This window comes from Stegostoma tigrinum, chromosome 14 (genome assembly GCF_030684315.1).
Source record: "Stegostoma tigrinum isolate sSteTig4 chromosome 14, sSteTig4.hap1, whole genome shotgun sequence".
NCBI lineage: Eukaryota > Metazoa > Chordata > Chondrichthyes > Orectolobiformes > Stegostomatidae > Stegostoma > Stegostoma tigrinum.
The window spans coordinates 72,811,981-72,833,013 of record NC_081367.1 but is presented as its reverse complement, the minus strand read 5'-3'; positions in this window follow the sequence as shown (position 1 = coordinate 72,833,013).

Below are 21,033 nucleotides of genomic sequence, written 5' to 3'. Positions count from 1 at the left end.
AGCAAGATTCAGGTTTGTATTTGTAATTGCATCCCGATCTGGTTTTTGTCATTAAAGTAAAGCATCAGGTGGTTACATGGGAGAAAGCTGAATTGCTAGGTTTATCATTATGGAGAGGTGTGTGCGATTTCATGTGGTCAAACATCAAAAAGGGAAATTTCATCAACACCTTCTGGAAATTCCTCAGAGTTATTCCTACCACACTGTCATTACATTATGAAAAGTGTGGCAGGAAGTCAGGAATATTTCAGCCTACATTACATAGAAAAGGTAAATGCAGAGTCTACAAAATAGGATGTTGCATGCTCAATGTCATAGTCATCTGTCAGGTAAATGGCTCAATTTTGTGGAAATCTCCTTCTATTGATCAAAAGCACAGTTCAAATTTGCGATGCTAGTTTCAAGTTTTCTACAATTTAGATGTAAGGGAGAAATTAGATTGGAACAATGTCAAACTTTCAGTCCATAACAAATATACATTGTGAGAAGAGACAGCAATACATGGTGTTAAATCTTTGCTGTGCTAAGTAAATCAGCAAAATTTCAGAAGATTACCTCCGGTAGTGTTGGTTACAGTAAGATGATTCAGCATATTTTCTGGAACAAGATGTGGAGAGAGGGGTAGCCTTCATTCTCCTGACTCATGTGGGATGGGATTGAAAATAAAGAAGAAGGTGAGGAATAAAATGGGAGCAAGAAGACACATGCAGTTAGTCAAGAGCAGAGCCAAATAAAGACCAACAGCTTTGGCTGGCTATATCAGAATTAAGTAATGTTTGCAATTTAATCATCTCATTTAATCATTTTGGGTTCCTTGATTGGCAATCACTTTCTTCCAATTAAACAACATTTCATTTGAATCCACTGAACAATTTTGCTGAATTCATGTGGTTTATGATTAGTTGAGAAGGAACGAATCAGCTCCTCTCTCTTCAACTTTCTCAGTTGTCTGCAACAAATATTTTATGTTCTTTTCAACATGAGACTATACTTCTCTGTAATACAAATGTCGTTACCTGAGTCCATCATGTCAGGAAGGTACCTGTTGGAATATTTTCATCAATGAAAGAAAAAGCAATTTTATTATATGCTAACCTTGGGAAAATAATAGACACAAAGACACTCAGGTACGAAGAAAAGTAGGGATAGTATCCAATACAAAAGAGTTTAAAATCCTCAAGTGCAATTAAGGTGTGAAGATTTTAACTTAAGGCTACAGTAGTTTAAGGTCTTGCATCCTCAGCAGTAGTGAGCATCTCAAATATCCTTCAGTTCTCTGTAACCAGGCATTCTGCTCAGTTTATGTTGTCACTGAATAATTTTTCTTCTTGACAGCCTGAGAAGAAAATCTTTGTCCAACATCTTTCAGTCACAAATCCATCTCCTTTGCTCTATCATAGAATCCCTACAGTGTGGAAGCAGGCCATTAAGCCCACTGAGTCCACACTGACCCCCTGAAGAGCACGGTCACCCAGTCTCATGCCACCAGTAACCCTGCATTTCCCCATGGCTAACCTATCTATCCTGCACATCTTTGGACGCTATCAGTTAATTTAGCATGGCCAGTCCACCTAAGCAGCACACCTTTGGACTGTGAGAGGAAACCTGGAGCACCTGGAGGAAACCCATGCAGACGTGAGGAGAATGTGCAAACACCACGTAGTCACTCGCCTGAGGGAGGAATCAAACCCAGGTCCCTGGTGCTGTGAGGCAGCAGTGCTAACCGCTGAGCCACCGTGCTGTTCGTGCAGTTACTTGAAATACAAGATTGTTCCATGCAACCTGCTAGCACAGGTTATATTGCGCTATTTGCTAATAGTAGATGCTGTTCCATCTCTAGAATGTGGACTTTTGGATAAAGGAATAAGTGAAATATCTGACTCCGGCATCTGCAGCTCTTGCTATTTCTGAGACGATAGTCTTTCATGGCTTTTGATAAATGTGGAGCTTGGCTTAGTCTTTCTTTATCTTACATTGGATCCATCACGGACCCAACCTGATTAGCACCACATCCACAGACATTCAGCCCCTCCACTATCTACAAGCTCGACAGAAATTCATCAAGGGTCCTTAGTACCTTCCAAACCCAGGATCAGAAAGACAAGGGCAATAGACAAATGGAACACCACCCCCCTGAAAATTCCCCTCTGAACCACTAATGTCCTTTAGGGAAGAAAACTGCCTGTCATCCTTATCCGTCCTGGCCTACATGTGATTCCAGACCCACAGCAATGTGGTTGATTCTTAATTGCTCTCCTCTGGGCAATTAGGGATGGGCAATAAATATTGGCCTAGCCAGTGATGTCTTTATTCCATAGATGAATTTAAAAAATCATAATTGTGACAAAATAGCTGTCACCTTGATCCATTCAAACAATTTAATCCTTCAATTAATCAATTAATTTGTAATCAATTAAATATTAAACATTGAGAGTATTGTGGTATTTTATGATAAACCAGGGACCAGACAATCATCTTGTGTATCTTCCAGAGTTCATCTGCAAATTATGTTAGCAATATCTTCTAAAGAGATGGATCTTCAACTGTCTCTTCGATAATTGACCAGTTAAAGGGAAACCCTTGCAGTAATTGGAATCAATTAATGGTTTCCCCTTACTGAGAGTTCATTAATTGTTGAAAGAAGTTGGAGGGGTGTCCTGTGAATGGAAATTGATTGAAGGGAGGGTCACTTTGCCCCCTATACCCCTCCCGAGAATGGTTTGTGCCACACCCCTTGAGGAGGTGAGGGCCAGACATCAGTCTCTCAGCCCTGTCCACAAGACTGACCAATCTGATCTTGGAGTTATTATGATGTAAGAGAGGTCCGTTTGACCAATTGTGTCTGCACTGGATTTCAAAATGACCGTTATGACTTTGTGCCATTCTGCAGCCCACTCCCTGTAACCTTGCACATTGCTCCTGTTCAAATTATCAGTCTATGTCCTTGATTATCTGGATCAAACCTATCTTCACCACTCTTCCAGGTAGTGCATTTCAGGCCAAAATTACTAAGAATTACATTCAAACCCAGTCCAGGCTGTGGCTGAGGATGAGCTGGGGAGTCAAAAATGACGTCAATATCCAAGAATTCCCTTCCTAAGGGTATTGTGGGTTAACCCACAGCACATGGACTGCAGTGGTTAAAGAAGGCAGCTCACCACCACCTTCCCAAAGGGGCAACGAGGGACAGGCCCTCCCAGTGACAAACATGTCCTGCAAGCGAATAAAAAAAATCCGAGGGAGAGTTTGTGAGGGGTTCGGAAGTGGGCTTTGGAGGCCTGGTGAGAAACAACACCTGGGTGGTGTGGTGCCCCCAAAGCACACAGGACGCGCTTGAGGGATATGCCAGCCCCTACCCAAACCTCCTCCCCTTCCTTTACACCTTCTAAATAAAGTAATTTATAAATAATGTATGACTCCACAGACTTGGCCCCTTGTAACCAGCACAGTCCTAACTACAATGCACCTCACCTGCTCATGCCTTCCCTGTTATGGTGTATATTATATTCAGGTCACTTAGGTTATTGACAGTCCCATCATCCCAGGATTTAACTGAGCGAGCCTATTCTGTAGTCACTCCCTCTACGGCAAAGACATCCTTCCTTAAGCAAGGGACAGAGAAAATAACTTTTGCAGATTTAGTCTCATCAAGGTTGTATAGAATAAAAGGAAGACATTTATATTCTATTCTCAGAGATAACAACGTGTGGAGCTGGATGAACACAGGAGGCCAAGCAGCATCTTAGGAGCACAAACACCGATGTTTTGGGCCTAGACCCTTTTTCTGATGAAGGGTCTAGGCCCGAAATGTCAGCTTTTGTGCTCCTAAGATGCTGCTTGGCCTGCTGTGTTCATCCAGCTCCACACTTTGTTATCGAGGATTCTCCAGGATCTGCAGTTCCCATTATCTCTGATTATATTCTATACTGAAACCCCTTTGTCATAAAGGCCAATATACCGTTTACTTTCTCATTTGCTTGCTGTGCCAGCATGTTAGTTTATGCAGAAAGGACATTTAAGTCTCAAATTACTTGGATGTTGTTGTTGATAGAAATTTAGTTAATTTGCATTATTTTCAGCTTGGCAAACACTTTGAATACCAAGAGGTCATTTGGTAGTAAAAGATAATGTTTCTTTATCAGAATTTTTTTTTAATCAGAAGTGCATCCTCTGAAATCCTTTTTTGTGTTTCTGTCTGATTTCAATCTTAGTTGACATTTTATTGATGATGCTAAATGTTTTTGATTGGAATTGAAAATCTGGAACAAGTTATTGTTTGAAGTTGCTGATAAACTGAATACTTGTTAATTGTGAATAAATATAAAAATTTAGGAAGAGTTTATGATGAAAGCAAATGGATAGAAAACACAAGCTCACTTTAATTATAGTAAATGTCAATGTATTCTGATAATATCTGGCCTGGGGCTGTCAGAGTTCTAACATAGATTGATAAGAAAGTGTTGAATTCCTAACTGAAGACTATCACTTCTTGTGAAAGAATGTCATATGGATAACATTATTCTGTTCACAGAAATGCAATTTTAATACAATAATTTAGTTAATAAATTCAAAGAAATACTGATTGATTTTAAACTTATTACAGCAGTTGCTAAAAAATAATGCCATCCATTAAACAGGAAAGGAAAACCAATAGGATTTCCTTGTACCTTTTCACTTCGTCAGGTCAACCAAAAGCACGTTACCGAGATAACAAGGCGAAGAGCTGGAAGAACACAGCAGGTCAAGCAGCATCATAGGAGCAGGAAGGCTGACGTTTCTGGCCTAGACCCTTCTTCAGAAACATCAGCCTTCCTGCTCCTCTGATGCTGCTTGGCCTGCTGTGTTCATCCAGCTCTACACCTTGTTATCTCAGATTCTCCAGCATCTGCAGCTCCTACTATCTCCAAAAGCACTTTACAGCTACCCTTTGAAGTGTGGTCACTGTTGTAACACATCAAAATACTCTTGGACTGTAAACCAAGATGTTACTTTCTGAAAGAAATATGTCCAATTTACATTATAATCAGAGATGGCATATGACAAACCATATTAGAATACAAAAAAGGTTATTCAGTGGTAAAAGATGATGCTCTTATCAAGAAACATTTGAAATCCTTCATAAAAAGGAAGCTTTATTTGCAGTGCTGTCTGATTTACACAAAGTAAGATCCCACAAACAGCAGGAAGCAAATAATTTAATAATCTGCTGTAGTGATGCTGAGTGAGGTATAGATATTGACCAGCATTGTATGGATAACTTCCCATCTCTTCTTCAAGACTTTTGCAATGAGAAGCTGGCTGAATCCTTAGTGTAAAATCTCACTCGAGAGAGACTGGAGGCTCGTTAAGAAAAACACTAATATTTGGTGGAACAGCTTTGATCAGCTCTGAACTTGGAAATATCAAGGAGTCAAAATAGTAAATGCTGAAACTTGCCAAGTTACTGATCGATAATTTGGTTCCATTATATGATCAACCTCAGTAGCTCCTGCATGTCAAGTGCTGATTTAGACAAAAGTGAATTAAGGTGAAGCATTAGCCTGGCTTTCCTCTTTCCACAGATGTTGTCTGACTTATTATCTTATTTCCTGCATTTGATATTTTTATTACAAACTGACTGTCTAGGTGCATCTAATTCCTTTTGCCTTTTCCTCTTCTGTGCTCATCAAGATAAAGCGTGCCTGTTGTGAAGAATGTAACCAGTTATTGTACCTAACGACATCACGTAATGTGTGGGTCCGACAGGTACAGAGAGATCTCTTTACATGCAACCTCAACTGGAACTGAGTCCTTTCTTTGCAGGAAGTAACTTTTCTTTATTATTCACTTGTAGGACATGGGCACTGCTGGCTGGGTCAGCGATCATACCCTAACTGCTCCTGGGATGTTAGAGTCAACCACTTTGCTGTGGGTCTGGAGTCACATGTAGGCAATACCAGGTAAGAACAGAGTTAGACAAGTTAGGTAAATGGGCAAATGCATGGCAGATGCATATAATGTAGATAAATGTGAGGTTATCTACGTTGGAGGCAATAACAAGCAGGTAGACCATTATCAGAACGGCGATTGATTGGGAAATGGGGAGGTGTAACAAGACCTGGTTGATATCGCACATCAGTCGCTGCGAGTAAACATTGCATGTGCAGCAGACAGTACAGAGAGCAAATGGTATGTTGGCCTTCACAGTGAGATGAGTTGAGTCCAGGAACAAGGATGTCCTGCTGCAATTATACAGGGCATTGGTGAGACCACAACTGGAACATTGTGTGCAGTTTTGGTCTCCTTATCTGAGGAAGGATGTTCTGGTAATGGAGGGCGTGCAATGAAGGTTTACCAGACTGACCCCTGGGATAGCAAGTCTGACGTATGAGGAGAGGCTGGATTAAGTAGGACTGTATTCACTGGAGCTTAGAAGAATGAGGGAGATCTCATAGCTATCTGCAAAATTCTAACATGGTTGGACAGGGTAAGTGCAAGAAGGATGTTTCCAATGACTGGGGAGATCAGAATGGAGTGGACCTGATGGGCCGAATGGCCTTACATCCACTCCTATGTCTTATGGTCTCAGCAGGGGGCATGGTTTAAGGATAATAGGCAGGCTATTTAGGACAGAGATGAGGAGAAATTGCTTTACTCTTTAGCCTATGGAATTCCCTTCAACTATCTCCATATTGAGTGTTGGGCCAATCTTGATATGCTGAATTATCTACTTCTGCTCCTATATTTCATATTTCTATGTTAACAGTTCATTTACTTCCCCATTACCTACTGAATGTGTAAGCTAGCTTTTTGTGACACTATGCATTTAGGTCCTTAAATCTCCCTGTGCTGCTGCTTTCTGCAGCCTTTCTCCATTTAAGTACTATTGAGTTCTTCTATTCTTCCTGCCTAAGTGCATAACCTTATATTTTCTCACATTGTGTTCCTTCATGCCAAGTTTTCAATCACTCACGTAATCTGTATATATTGCTGTATTGATTCCTTGTGTCGTCCTTATGACTTGCCTTCCTACCTACTTGCAAACTATTTACAGAGATAGCGCACTGGATGAAGTATAGTTTTTTGGGACCTCTGACACTAGCTGCCTGTAGGCTGAGCAGTGATCTGTATAACAAAGGATGTTGGAATCTAGGATGTAGGAGTGAGCCTTTGGGTCCTATAAACTTGCTTCAGCATTCAATAAGATCCTGGTGCATCTGGATGAGATCTCATCTCACACTCTCCTGGCTGTACCCTATCATCCCTAACTCCCTGCACTCTTCTTCTTAGGCAGGCCCTCAGGGTCGAGGATGGCCACTTTCCAGTCTGATGTCCTGAGTCCAGTACCAAAACAACTGACCCTGCCCCTAGCACATTTTCACATGACCCAACCACTATTTGCATTTGGCTTCTATTCGGGCCCGTGGGAGGTGTTCAAAAACATTGGCACCATTGCTGATGCTTTGTCTCCAGTTTAGTGTGATCTTGGGAAAGACATTGCTACCAGTTGGTGTGAGTTGCAATTTTTCAGTAAGGCTTTGAGGGTGCCCTTGAAATATACGGCCCTGCCCTCCAGATGTCTGCTAACCGAGATACAGATCTAAGTAGAAAGCTTGCTTTGGGTGTTCTACGTCATGTGCCTTTGGACAACATGGCCAGACCATTGCTGCTGTATGACAGTAACCAGTCTCAATGCTGGGAGTATTGGCCTGAGAGAGGGCACTGACTCCGGAATACTTTGTGTCTGTGAATTTGCAGGATCTCACTGGTGATTTTGCTCCAAGGATTGAAGGTGTCTTGCTATACATTGCCCACATATCTGATAGACACAGGAGTGTAGATAACATCTATCACCCTATGGGCCATGCACTTGGTGTTGGGTCTGCGAACTTTGTGATCGAAGACTCTTTTCCACCCCCCCACATGGTCAAAGGCTGTGCTGACACTTTGGGGGTGACTTACTGAGAGGTGACATCCGAAGTATAATGCACATTGTGCAATGGCTCTCCTATGGCCTTGATAGATGGGACAAGAGTAAGTCAGCCCAAAGAAGAAGACGACAGTTATCCCTTCTCCTGGAGAGGTAAGCCAGAAGAAGAATATTGGCTCACTCAGGCCAGCATTACCCATGTTTTAAAGCAAGGGTTCCTGGGCTATAGTAGCAGTGTGATGTCCTGAAATGTCTTTGTTGTTGCTGTCTATGAGGGGCCAATGTTCCAGATCCCAGAGCTCACTTTGAGGTGTGGAAGGTGCTTGTCCATGAGCTCTATTAACGTGGGGCTGCCCTGGCAATTCCAGGTCTCCCTCCAATGGCAGAGACCACACACCGTCCCAGCCCTGAGCTGGCAAACTGTGAGGTAGCAAAGGCTGATCCAGTGAATAGCTGTGTGGAAGCTTTAATTCCTTACAATTTTACAAACTTCAGGTATGGCCTGAAGAACCAACCATGAAATCTCTCTCCTGTAAAATTTACAGGCCAGACATATTTAAAACAAAAACCTCAACAAGAAATTTCCTCATTAGTGCTCCAATGATACATCTTGGGCATCACCAATTCTCTGCCATACCAGTCCCCCATCTATTCACTGATTGGCACTACCATGCTTTTACAATTAGCCCCCAATCCCCCCTCTTACAGCTTCTTCCGCCTTCCCTACTCTTACAGGTTGCCCCCCGCCCTTCAGCACCCTCACAGTTCTGCCCTCTTCTTGGCTTTACAGTCTGTCTGCCCAGGCCCTGGCTCTTACACAGCTTCTTGCCTATCTCTCCCACTACCACCACCCGCACACTCCAGGAACCCCACCCTGTTCTCTTGAAGTTCTAACCAAGGGATCACAATAATTTACCACCTTCAAAATAGGTTCCCAGTGGGAAAAAAGCATTGGAAACCCTGCCCTCCACATGTGCTCTTATCTTGATGCAGCTATCTTTGATGTGGCACCTTATTCAGTTGCTTTTTGTAAATTCAGAGAGACACTTTTGTTAGTTTCACTCTAAGCACCATGAATGTTATTTCTTCAATAAACTCCAACAGATTAGATGTTTGCGATCTCACTTTTACAAAGTCATGTTGGCGCTGTGTGATCAAATCATCATTTCCAATGATAAAAGTCTGCTAAATCGTTATGTTATGAAAATGTTCTAAAGGAATTAAACTCTTCGAATCAGCAAACGGCAGCTTGTAGTGTATTTAATTCTGTTGTTAGAAACCACTAATGAAATCACATTCAGAGAAAAAGTTTGGAATTCAAGATTATATAGTCCCATAATTAAGCTGGAAGGTTTTTAATTATTGAAATGAAAATTTGTAATGCTACCACTTTTAATTAGAGAACATTTTAAAAATGAGTACTTACATCCTTGTATTGGTTGTTACACATCAAATTTCAGCTTTATATATTATTGGATTTGATGCTAAATTATATTGTGGAGAAAAGATTATTGCAAAGTGGAAATGAAAGATGTTTTAAGTGTTGTTTTGAATGTTCCACTTAATATTGTGACAGAAGTTCAGACAGCTCATTACTTGGTTCTGTAAAAATGAGAATTATACTGATCCTTTACTTGTAAATGCTGTAAATTTTTCCCAGGGATTGTAGTCAAATTTGGAAGCAGAAAACAACTCTATAACTCCTCAGCATCAAATTTATCTGGTGACATGGATTCGAAATGTCATGAGCTGTCATTTGAAGAGCACTTTGAGCATGGTACAGCATGATCAAAATTGCATGTGAATGTCATCCTGGGCAGATTAACCAGTTCCATTTCTTGATACAGCTGCAGGGAACAGGGCTTCACAAAGTGATGGCCATCAATAGGAACACGCATCCAAGAAGCGTTATGGAAGTGAAAACCCTGAAATCGCCTAAGAAACATCTGGATTAATCAATATGCGAAGTGCCTGATCATTGTGATTGGATGCATCGAAAGCTAATACAACTTTCTGAAACAAATTGCTGGAGAAACTCAGCAGGTTGTGGGAAGAAAGCAAAGATAACGTTTTGAGCCTGGTGACTTTTTTTCAGAACTAATATGGCCCTACTCATCTGTAGGCAGCTTTTTGGTGACTGAGGTATAGAAAATCGAAAATGACATTGTACATTTTGTAGAAAGGTACAAACCAGTAAATGCAATAACATTTGGAACACTTCAAGTAAAGCTGTGGGCATATAGAGGGTTCAGTCAGCTCAGTTGGCTGATTGGCTGAATGTGATGCCAAGCAACACTTGCATTCAATTCCCACACAATTCACTTTCTAAACCTAAGGCATGGTGCCCCTCCAGTTAAATTACCATCAGTCACCTCCCTCCAATTAGCCAGCAGCCCTATGATCCAGTAGGATTATGGTGGCCTTGTATTTTTCTTAATGCTCTCATGGTCAGGAGTGTCACTGGCTGTATTGGTATTTATTGTCCACTTCTAACTGTCCTTGGGGAAATGATGCTAAGCTGTCTTCTTGGGCCACTGCGGTCCATGACCTGTAATTAGATCCGCAATGCAGTCAGGGAGAGTGTTCAAGGGTTTTGACCCAGTGACGGTGAAGGGACGGTGATATATTTCCAATTCAGGATGGTGAGTGACTTGGAGGGGAACTTGCAGGGGGTGGTGTTCCCATCTATCTGCTGCTCTTGTCCTTCTAGCTGGAAGTCGTTGTGAGTTGGGAAGGTGCTGTCTGAGGATCTTTGGTGAATTTCTGCAGTGCATCTTGTAGATAGGACACTCTGCTGCGACTGAGTGTCGGGGGCAGAGGGAGTGGATGCTTGTGTATGTAATGCCCATCAAGTGGGCTGCTTTGTCCTAGATGGCATTCCGCAACTGAATAAAAAAAATTCCTGTAATACCCTGGAAGGTTAACTATCACTGTACCTTGAAGGGATTAATTAAACGAGGAGCACTGAAAGTTCCAAGCCATCATTTCTAATTTCAGCTCATATAGTCTCACTGTACAATCCCCCAGAAATATCCTCTCCAATTACAGCAGTCATTTTTTTAAATCAAAAATGCCATCCCCCCTCCTGTCTTGTTTCCTTTTCTATCCTTCCTATAGCATCTAAAACCCAGAACATTAAGCTGCCAGTCCTGTCCTTCCCTCAGCCAACTTTCTGTTGACAGCTACAAGGTCCCACTCTCACTATCCCATTCATGCCCTGAGTTTGAGCCTGCTCCATTATTTCATGCGATCCTGGCCGATCTCATCTCAGCCTCAACTCCACCTTCCTGGCCCCTCTCCATAACCTTCAACACATCTATCTGTCCCCTCCTTCAATTTATTTTGTGTCCCAGATCCACCACACTCTGAGGAAGTGAATTCCATAGATTCATGACCCTTGGTCCTGGATGTCCTGCTTTTTCCACGTCGATGCAAGAGGGCACAACAGGCAGCTCAGGAAGTTTGGCATGCCCATAAGGTCCCTCACCAATGTCTACAGATGCACCATTGAAAGCGCCCAGTCTGGGTGCATAATGGCCTGGTACCGCAACTGCCCTGCCCAGGACCGTAAGAAACTACAGAAGGTGGTGAGCACAGCCCAGACCATCACAGAAGCCAACCCCCCCAATCCATGGGCTCTATTTACACAGCTCACTGCCATGGAAAGGCAGTCAACATCAAAGACCCATCACCCCCTCAGCAATGGTCTCCTACAACCTCTTCCATCAGGCAGAAGATATGCACCTAGAACACTTGCACCAGCAGATTCAGGAACAGCCTCTTCCCAGCCATTATCAGACTGATGCATGGACTCTCCAGCCTAAAATAACGCTGGTATTGCTAACATTGACCTCGCCTAGTGCATGCCTTGTGCAATGTAACCTATACGCCTCTGTCCAAGTTTTTATGATCTGAACATCCTTGCTCACTATGATCTACCTGTACCACTCAGAAAAAAAGCTTTTCACTGTTCTTCGGTACAAGCGACAATCAAACAATCAATCAATCAATCAATCTTTGAGAGACATAATTTCGCCTTATCTTTGTTTGAAGTCTGCCACCCCTTATCCTAACTACGACCTCTTCCTCTCGGTCACCCCAAGAGGAAACTTCCTCTCAATGTTTACTTTGTCAATCCCCTTTGGCATCATATACACCATCTATCATATATCTTGCCGTCTAATTTATTTCTTTGTGATATTCAAAATGGTTACACTCTTGTTCCTGCCAATCTAAATATTTTGAATATGTTGTTATTAGCTCATGTTGGTCGTGAGACAGGTAGATGGACATATAGATGGACTAGCAAGACAAGTGGGCAGCGTTTCCTGCCAGAAATAGTTAGACGTTCCTCCTAAACTGCTGGTTTGTAAACTTAATATTGATGGGCAAAAGTGAAAGGAACCTGACAGGTGATTTCCCATGAGCTAAGACAATATGGAAAAAATGCAAATAGCAGAGATGAAGCAAGTGAATCAGTTATTACTCATGACAGTGAACATGACTTTTGGGAGTGAAGAAGGAAAACATTGATTTACTACTGTATTCTGGGACGAAGCTGCTGTACATTCTGACCAATTGCTGGGATGCCGCAACTCAAAAACACTATCAGAAAATGACAGCAGTGTAGAAACAAGCAATTAGATGTATCAAAGAGTTTACCACATTGATTTAAGTTTTGATTTGATCTATCTCCCAGATTCTGTTGAGCTTATATGACGGGAATCCATTTCAAACAAAGTTGTCAGCCTAACTAGGATGTTTATCTAAAAAAACTTTATTAAATAAGTATCTAGTGATAGAACATAGAACAGTTCAGTGTAGGAGCAGGGTCTTCATTCCACCCTGTCTGCACCAATCAGAATGCCATTCTAAACTAATCCCATCTATTTGCACATGGTCCATATTCCTCTGTCTCTTCCTGTTCATGTGTGTGTCTAAACATTGCTACATATCTGCTTCTACCACCTCCCCTGGCAGTGTGTTCCAGACACCTACCACCCTCTATATAAAAAACCTGCCTCACATGTCTCCCTTAAACTTTCCCCATCTCACCTTATACCTAGACCCCTCATATTTGACATATCTACCCAGGATAAAAGACTCTATCCAACCACCCTACCCATTCTTCTCATAATTTTATATAGTTATGTCAGATATCTCCAATGTTCTAGCAAAGAAATTTCCAAGTTTGTCCAATTTCTCCTCATAGCTAATTCACTCCGATCCAGGCAATGTCCCAGTAAACACAGGTTGCTGATAAAGCTCAGCAGGTCTGGCAGCATCTGTGAATAGAAATCATTTCAAGTCCAGAGACTGTTCCTCAGAACTTATGGGAGCTAGGAAAATGTTGATTTATATGCAGAAGATAGGGTGGGGGGAGGGGCTCAGGAGTAAATGATAGGTGGGGATAGAGCCCAAGGAGAGCAAAGAACAGTTGGACAGACAAAGGAATGGGTAACGATCTAGCGAGGAGGGTGAATAGCCATTAATGGAGACTGTTAGTGGCTAACAATAGGCAGTGTGTAATGGCAGACTATGTGACACAAGGCCTGGTGTGTGGGGAAGGGGGCTAGGACATGGGAGATTCAGGCCCTAGAATTATTTAACTCGATATCAAGTCTGGAGGACTGCAGTGTTCCCAAGCGACAAATGAAGCGTTGTTCTTCCAGCTTTCACTGAGCTTTGTTGAAACACTGCAGAGATGGAGGCCAGGGAACAGCGTGGTGTGTTAAAGTAACAGACCACTGGAAACTCAGGGTCTTTTTTGCAAGCAGAATGTAGATGTTCTGTGAAGTGGTCACCCAGTCAATGCTTTGTTTCCCCAATGTAGAAGAGACCACATTATGAGCAGTGAATGCAGTAGACTAGATTGTGGTAAACCTCCTGTAAGCCTCTTTTGCACCCTTTTCAAAGCCTCCACATCCTTCCCATGGTGTGACAACCAGAATCACAAACCATACTCCAAATGTTGCCTAATTAAAGTCTTATGTAGCTGCAACGTGGCTTCCCAATTTTTATGCCCAATGCCCCAATGATAGTGTATGACTTTGTGAATTGATCATAGCAGGGACCATAGGTCTGGCAGCTTCTGAGAGAAAACATGCGTTAGCATTTGAGTTCAGTGACCCTTTGTCAGAACTGTATTAACTCTGCTTTCACTGCACAGATGCTGCCAGACCTGTTGAATTTCTCTAGCAACTTCCGTTTTCCACAGTTCTTTGTTGTACATAAGGAAATTTTCATGGTAGTATGGGTCAATGATCCATTTCTTCACAACAACGTGATTTATATTCTTGTGATAATTGGTGCTGAAGTTTGAACATACTACGGAAGATGAAGTTATGAAATTAATTTCTTTATGTTCGGGCTCTGGGCTGAAAGTTGGTTGGTGGATTAGAAACCTCCTTTGCTCCATGGGCTATGTGATCTTCTGTGAAATAACTCTCAATGGGCTAACTCAAATTTTTAGATCACAGGAACCCATAGAATGAACCAATCCCCAATTTCACACCAAAACGCCAAATGGTCAGATTTTCCTATCATCGGGGATGTGATGGCTTTGTGGTTTAATTGGTAGACTATAAATCCAGAAACAATTTCTCTCCATTAATCCAGAAACTCAGGTCATGATCTGGGGACCAAACAGATGGTGGAATCTAAGCTCAATAAAAATCTAAAATTAAGTCTAATAATGACCATGGAGACATTGCTAATTGCTGGGTCACTAATGATTTTAGGGAAGGAAATTGCTGACCTCACCTGATCTGGCCTACACATGAGCCCAGATGCAGAGTAATGCAGTTGACACTTAATAGCCCTCAGGGCAATTGGGGTGAGCAAAAATTTCTGGCCCCACCAGCAATATCCTTTGAAATAATAAAAAGAAAATGATGAGGCTAAATGGCACGTGCTGGTGATTATATACAGTTGCAACTTTAGATGAGGGACCCACTGTGCCAAAATTTATTTCTAAATCAATATCTAAACCAGACAATCTGGTTATTTATTTAATTGTTGTTTGTAGGAGCTTGCTGTGTGTAGGTGAGGAAGTGTCCTTGGGGAGTGAACAGAGCTAATGGTGTTGGATCTATCCTGTCATTTACTCCACCCACCTCCCTATTTTCTATGTATAAACTGATGTTTTCCCAGCCACTATCAGTTCCAAGGAAGGGTCACCAGACCTGAAATGTTAACTCTGTTTTCTCTTTCACTGATGCTGCCAGACCTACTGAGCTTTTCAAGCAACTTTGTTTTTGTTAATGATGTTGGAGGTTGGGCTCAGTGACAGTAAGTGAGGGAAAATGCAGATGGTAATAGAGAGTGTGGTGGGAGGGTGGGTGAGTTCTGCTCCTCTGATGCTGTTGTCCTGCTGTGTTCATCCAGCTTCACACCTTGTTATCTCGGATTCTCCAGCATCTGCAATCCCTGTCATGTTTAAACTGCCATCCTTACCTGATCTGGTCTCCATGTGACTCCAGACCCACAGCAATGTGGTTGACTCTGGGCAAGTAGGGATGGGCAACAAAAGCTGCCTGGCCAGCGACGTCCTCATCCCATGAATGCAGATGGTAATAGAGAGTGTGGTGGGAGGGTGGAACAGAGATAGAGTGAGTGTGAGTTGTTGGAGAGGAGACGGTGGCAAGTGGAGGAGGACATTGTGATCAGAGATAATGGGAACTGCAGATGCTGAAGGATCCGAGATAACAAAGTGTGAAGCTGGATGAACACAGCAGGCCAAGCAGCATCTTAGGAGCACAAAAGCTGATGTTTCGGGCCTAGACCCTTCATCAGAAAAAGGGTCTAGGCCCAAAACGTCAGCTTTTGTGCTCTTATGAAACTGCCAGCCTTGATAATAAGGTGTAGATGCTGATGTTTCGGACCTAGACCCTTCCTTCAGACCCTGAAGAAGGATATAGGCCTGAAACGTCAGCCTTCCTGCTCCTCTGATGCTGCTTGGCCTGCTGTGTTCATCCAGCTTCACATCTTGTTATCTCAGATTCTCCAGCATCTGCAGTTCCTGTTATCTTTAAACTGCCGTCCTTACCTGATCTGGTCTCCATGTGACTCCAGACTCACAGCAATGTGGTTGACTCTGGGCAAGTAGGGATGGGCAACAAAAGCTGCCTGGCCAGCGATGTCCTCATCCCGTGAATGAATTTTTAAAAAAATTCCATGGGCTCATCACTCTCTGGGTGAAGAAATTCCTCCTCATCTCAGTCCGAAATGACTTACCCTGTATCCTTTGTGATTCCTGGTTCTGGACTCCCTGGTCGTCGGGAACATCCTTCCTGTGTTTAGCAAGGAACTGAAGGATTGTTTACTCCAACAATATTAAATTAAGGATCAGATGACTGCCATCAAAATTAAGTTGTTTTTCAAACACATGACGAGGTCCTTCACACCTTCCTGAGAAGACTGGCCTGATCTTGATTTAATGCCTTATCTGAAGGGCTGCACCTTCAACGATGCGGCATCCTCTCAATGCAATACTGGAGCATCTGTTGAGTTATGCACTGAAGTGTCTCGTGTGGGTTTACAAAAGCATGACACAGAATTCACAGGAGTTTGTGCTGGAATGAGATCAAAGTTGGCACCTTAACAATTTAACAAAGACAGAACTGAATAAATTCCGGCGAGGTGATCATTCAGCATGCAGGCTTTTAAATTCTACTCACAATCCACTCGACTTGAAAATCAACCTGAATAAATAATCTGCACACCAGGGGTATAATTAGATAGTTTGCACTGAATTTCACATCAGATTATTTTCTTTGCAGAGGGATATGAATGGATTCTTGAAAAATCTCTTTAGTGTTCAAACTTAACTGAGTTGTGTTTCTAATGCAGTAGTTGGCATTCTAACGTGAAATATATCTGTTCACCATTTTAAGAGAAAACGTGTCTCAAATGCATTCAGACAAGTAAAATAGCAGTTTGAGTGGTTTGGAGGGGAACTTGCAGGGGGTGGTGTTCCAATGTATCAGCTGCTCTTTTCCTTCTAGATAGTGCTTGTGGGTTTGGAAGGTACTGTCTGAGATCTTTGGTGAATTTCTGCAGTGCATGTTGTCGACGGTACACACTGCTGCTACTGAGTGTTGGTAGTGGAGGGAGAGAATCGTTTGTGGGTTTGGTAACAGTCAAGTAGTGCTAAGCTTCTTGAGTGTTGTGGGGGCTGCACCCATCCAGGCAAGTGGGGGGTATTCCATCACACTCCTGACTTGTGCCGTGTAGATGGGGTTGGGGGGAGGCTCTGGGGAGTCAGGAGGTGAGTTGTTTGCTGCAGGATTCCTAACCACAGTATTTATGTGACTAGTTCTGGTCAATAGTGACTCCCATAATGTTGATCATGGGGATTCAGTGATGGTAATGCCATTGAATGTAAAAAGGTGATTTTTAGATTTCTCTTGTTGGAGATGGTCGCTTTCTGGCACTTGTGCGGCTTGTCACTTGTCAACATAGACATCGTCCAACATCTTCCATCACATTTGTAACAAATCCCTCTATCAAAATGGGAAGGAGAGAAAATGTAGGAAACCACAGGCCTTTTAGCTTAACATCTGTGAAATGAAGATATTGGGAGCTGTTAATTAAAAAGGTCAGAGCAGGCAGTTAGAAAGGTTCAAGAGGATCTAGCAGAGTCGACATGTTTTGCAAAAGGGAAATTGTGTTTAATCAATTTATTGAAGAAGTAACCTGCGATAGATAAAGGAGAGCTGGTGGGTACAATGTACATAGATTTCCAGAAGACATTTGACAATGCACCAATTTAAAGGTTATTGTGGAAAATAAATGCTTACGGCGATAATATATTGGCAACAATTGAAGATTGATTACCTGAAAGGAAACATAAAGTAGGCATAAATGGATCATTATCGGGTTGGCAAAATGTAATGTTTGGTTTGCCACCAGGTCCAATGCAAAAGTCTCAACTAGTTAACGATTTATATTAGTGGCTTCGATGAAGAGACACAACGTGGCAGGTACATTTGCTGATGACCCGAAGATAGTAGCAATGTAAGTTGTGATGTAAATTAGTTATGAAGAGGATGTATGGAGGCTAGAAAGGTAAACTGATGGGTGTATCTAGCTGGCAAATGCAGTCTAATTGGGAAAATGTGGAATTGTCTATTTTAGCAGGAAGAATGAAAATATATTTAAACGGTGAAAGAATGCTGAGCTCTGTGGTGTAGTGGGGTCTGTGTCCTCATGGCATAAATCACAAAGGTTAAAATGTATTTACAGTCAATAATTGGGAAAGCTGATGGAATTTTGTCATTTCTTGTGAGGGGAAATTGAATACAAAAATAAGTTATACTTCAGTTAGACAAGACATGGGTGGGACCACATTGGGAAGACTGCACACAGTGTTAGTTTCACTATTTAAGGATGGATGTAAATGCATTGGAAACAGTTATAGGGTCATACAGTTGTACAGCATGGAAATCTAAATTAATCCAGTACCATTCACCAGCATTTGGCCCATATCCCTCTAAACGCTTCCTATTCACATACCCATTCAGATGCCTTTTAAATGTTGTAATTGTATCAGCTTTTTCCACCTCGTCTGGCAGTTCAATCCAAACATTCACCACTCTGCACAAAAAAAGTTGGCCCTTAGGTCTTTTATAAATCTTTCCTCTCTCAGCCTTCGATGCTTCAGCCTATTCATCCTCTCCCTGTAGCTCAAACCCTCCAACCCTGGTGAGGGAGAAAATAATTGAATCCAATATTCCAAACATTGATTGGGGGTGGACATTCACAGGTAAAAAGACAGCTGGAAAGTGGGAAGCCTTCAAAAATGAGACAACAAGAGTCCAGAGACAGTGTGTTCCTATTAGTCCGAAGGGCAAGGCTGGTAGTTCAATGAAGGTTTACCAGACTAAAATGTGGAATGGGCAGTTATCACATGAGGAGAGGTCTAACAGGCTAGGCCTTCATTGTTTAGAAGATACAACTTGACTGATATATACAATATCTTGAGAAGCCTTTAAAGAGTGGACACGGAGACAATGTTTCCTCTTTTGGGAGAATCAAGAATTCACGGTCATGGTTTAAAAATAAGGCTTTGCGAATTGAAGAGAGGGATAGAGATATTTTTCTCGCACAGGAGATTGAGAACCTCTTCTTCCAAGTAAGCAAGGTCTTTAAATAGTTTTCAGGCAGCGGTAACTTCATGATAAGCACTGGACAGGATGTGGGGAGGTGTGGGTTGGGGGGGTTGGAATTGAAAAGTTGTTGGAGGTAATGGAAATGTGGAATTATCAGAGTAGCCATGATCTTCATGAACAGTGGAGTAGACTGGAGGGACTGAGAGGCCAAATCCTGCTTCCATGTTTTACATAAATATTTAAATATAACATTGCACATGTAGAAGAAAATCACAGGCAGTTACTCCCTTCTTTCTTATAACTTATTACTCCTCGTTAATACTGTGGGTTACATGCCAATATTTGATGAGAATAGCTTGAATTTTTTTTTCTGCTTTCTATTTACTTGTTGTTAACTGGAGCTTCAGTTCATTTGATATGCAATGGGCTACAGCTGAAAATATCTCTGTGTGAAATACCATTTGGGTCTAGGTGTCAGGGTTTCATGAACAAATGGGCTTTGCATTTATTAGCATGCTGTCAGATCCGTGAATCATGCTAACACCAGACCAAACCATGTTGCAATACTGAGATGTTTCCCAGTTATTCAGATTGCTGAAAACTGCCTATTGGACAAAACCCAGGGAGAACTGCAGGCTGATTGCAAATTCCTTTGTGCGGACATTGCGTTTTTTTCAAATGTTTCATTCTCCCTGTGCTTAAACTGAATTTCTAAAAACACTCAATGGACCATCGAACAAAGGTTGACAAATTGGCAACATTTACGTGGTTTCTCAATTCTGATCCAAACTGTTTCTTGCCAAATTAGTTCACGTGAACAGTAAATGCTTGTAAGAGACACATAGGCCGTGAGTGACACGGGTGATGGAGAGATTGGTTGAGAATTGTGGATCGCCAATCTCAATGTTGGGAACATCCTGAATCATCTTCTACGCACTTGATGAACGACAAAGCAATTTCTCGTTGGACAGTGGCAAGTTGTCAATTAAGGGAGATTTTAGCTCCTTAATGCCTTATGATGCCTGCAGATTTCTTTGGTTCCCATCTCACTGCTGAAGAAGCTAGATATCATGAATTCTTAACATGGAAGTCTGAGCAAGGATTTGGTGGCTGTAGTTTGCTGCTGGTTGTGACCAGCCTCTGCGTTGCTCAGCACGAGGTGGAAGCATCTGAAGGCTCAATCCAGTCCATGGACACTGGCAACCCATAATTGCCAATCCCTTACAACCATCACTGCACCCTGCCGATACACATGCATGAAATGGAATCTCTGACTTGCATTGCAGGGTGCACCGGCACGTTCCCTGCAGTGCTGCTGCGAGGTTGCACTGCATATTGGGACAGGCACTCAGCTCACCGAATGCACCAGGCTGAAGCTCAGGTTTGCTTTCTTGCTCTCTTAGCGCTCTCTTACTTAGTGCCTAACTGCAAACTTGCACCATCCATTCCTTGCCTTATTGTGCCAGTTGGCACAGTCACATGACCAGACAGCTTATCTTGCTGCTCAGCTCGTAGAATCACAGTGTGGAAACAGGACCTGCGGCCCAACGGGTCCACACCGAACCCCATAGCTGGCCTCAGTCAATGGGGTCTATATCTTGCTGTTCAATCCTGGTGTGCTACACCAATCTCATGCCTGCTCCACATGCTGGCAAACACACTGCACATGTAGCAATTTGGCAGGCATGTCTCAAAGGCTTAATCCTCAAAGAGGTTCAGGGAGGTGCCCCCATCGGAGAGGGGAGTGGTCCCAGCTCAATAAACCAGTCAAAATGAGAGAAGGGGCTTGGCTGTAGTCAGCCATTCGGTCAAGGCATCTGTGCCTCTGGAGTTCAGAGGGTGTTTGTCATGGTCAGCCTTTGGATCTGTAATGGTCATTGTTTGGGGGATGGGTGGGGGGATGAAGTGAGTGTTAAGCGGTCTGTAATATTGGCTGTACTATGCCAGGGATAACAATCTTAGAGCCTACCCCTGCTATAATTTTATCAGCACCTAGGTAGGTGCCCCTGGATT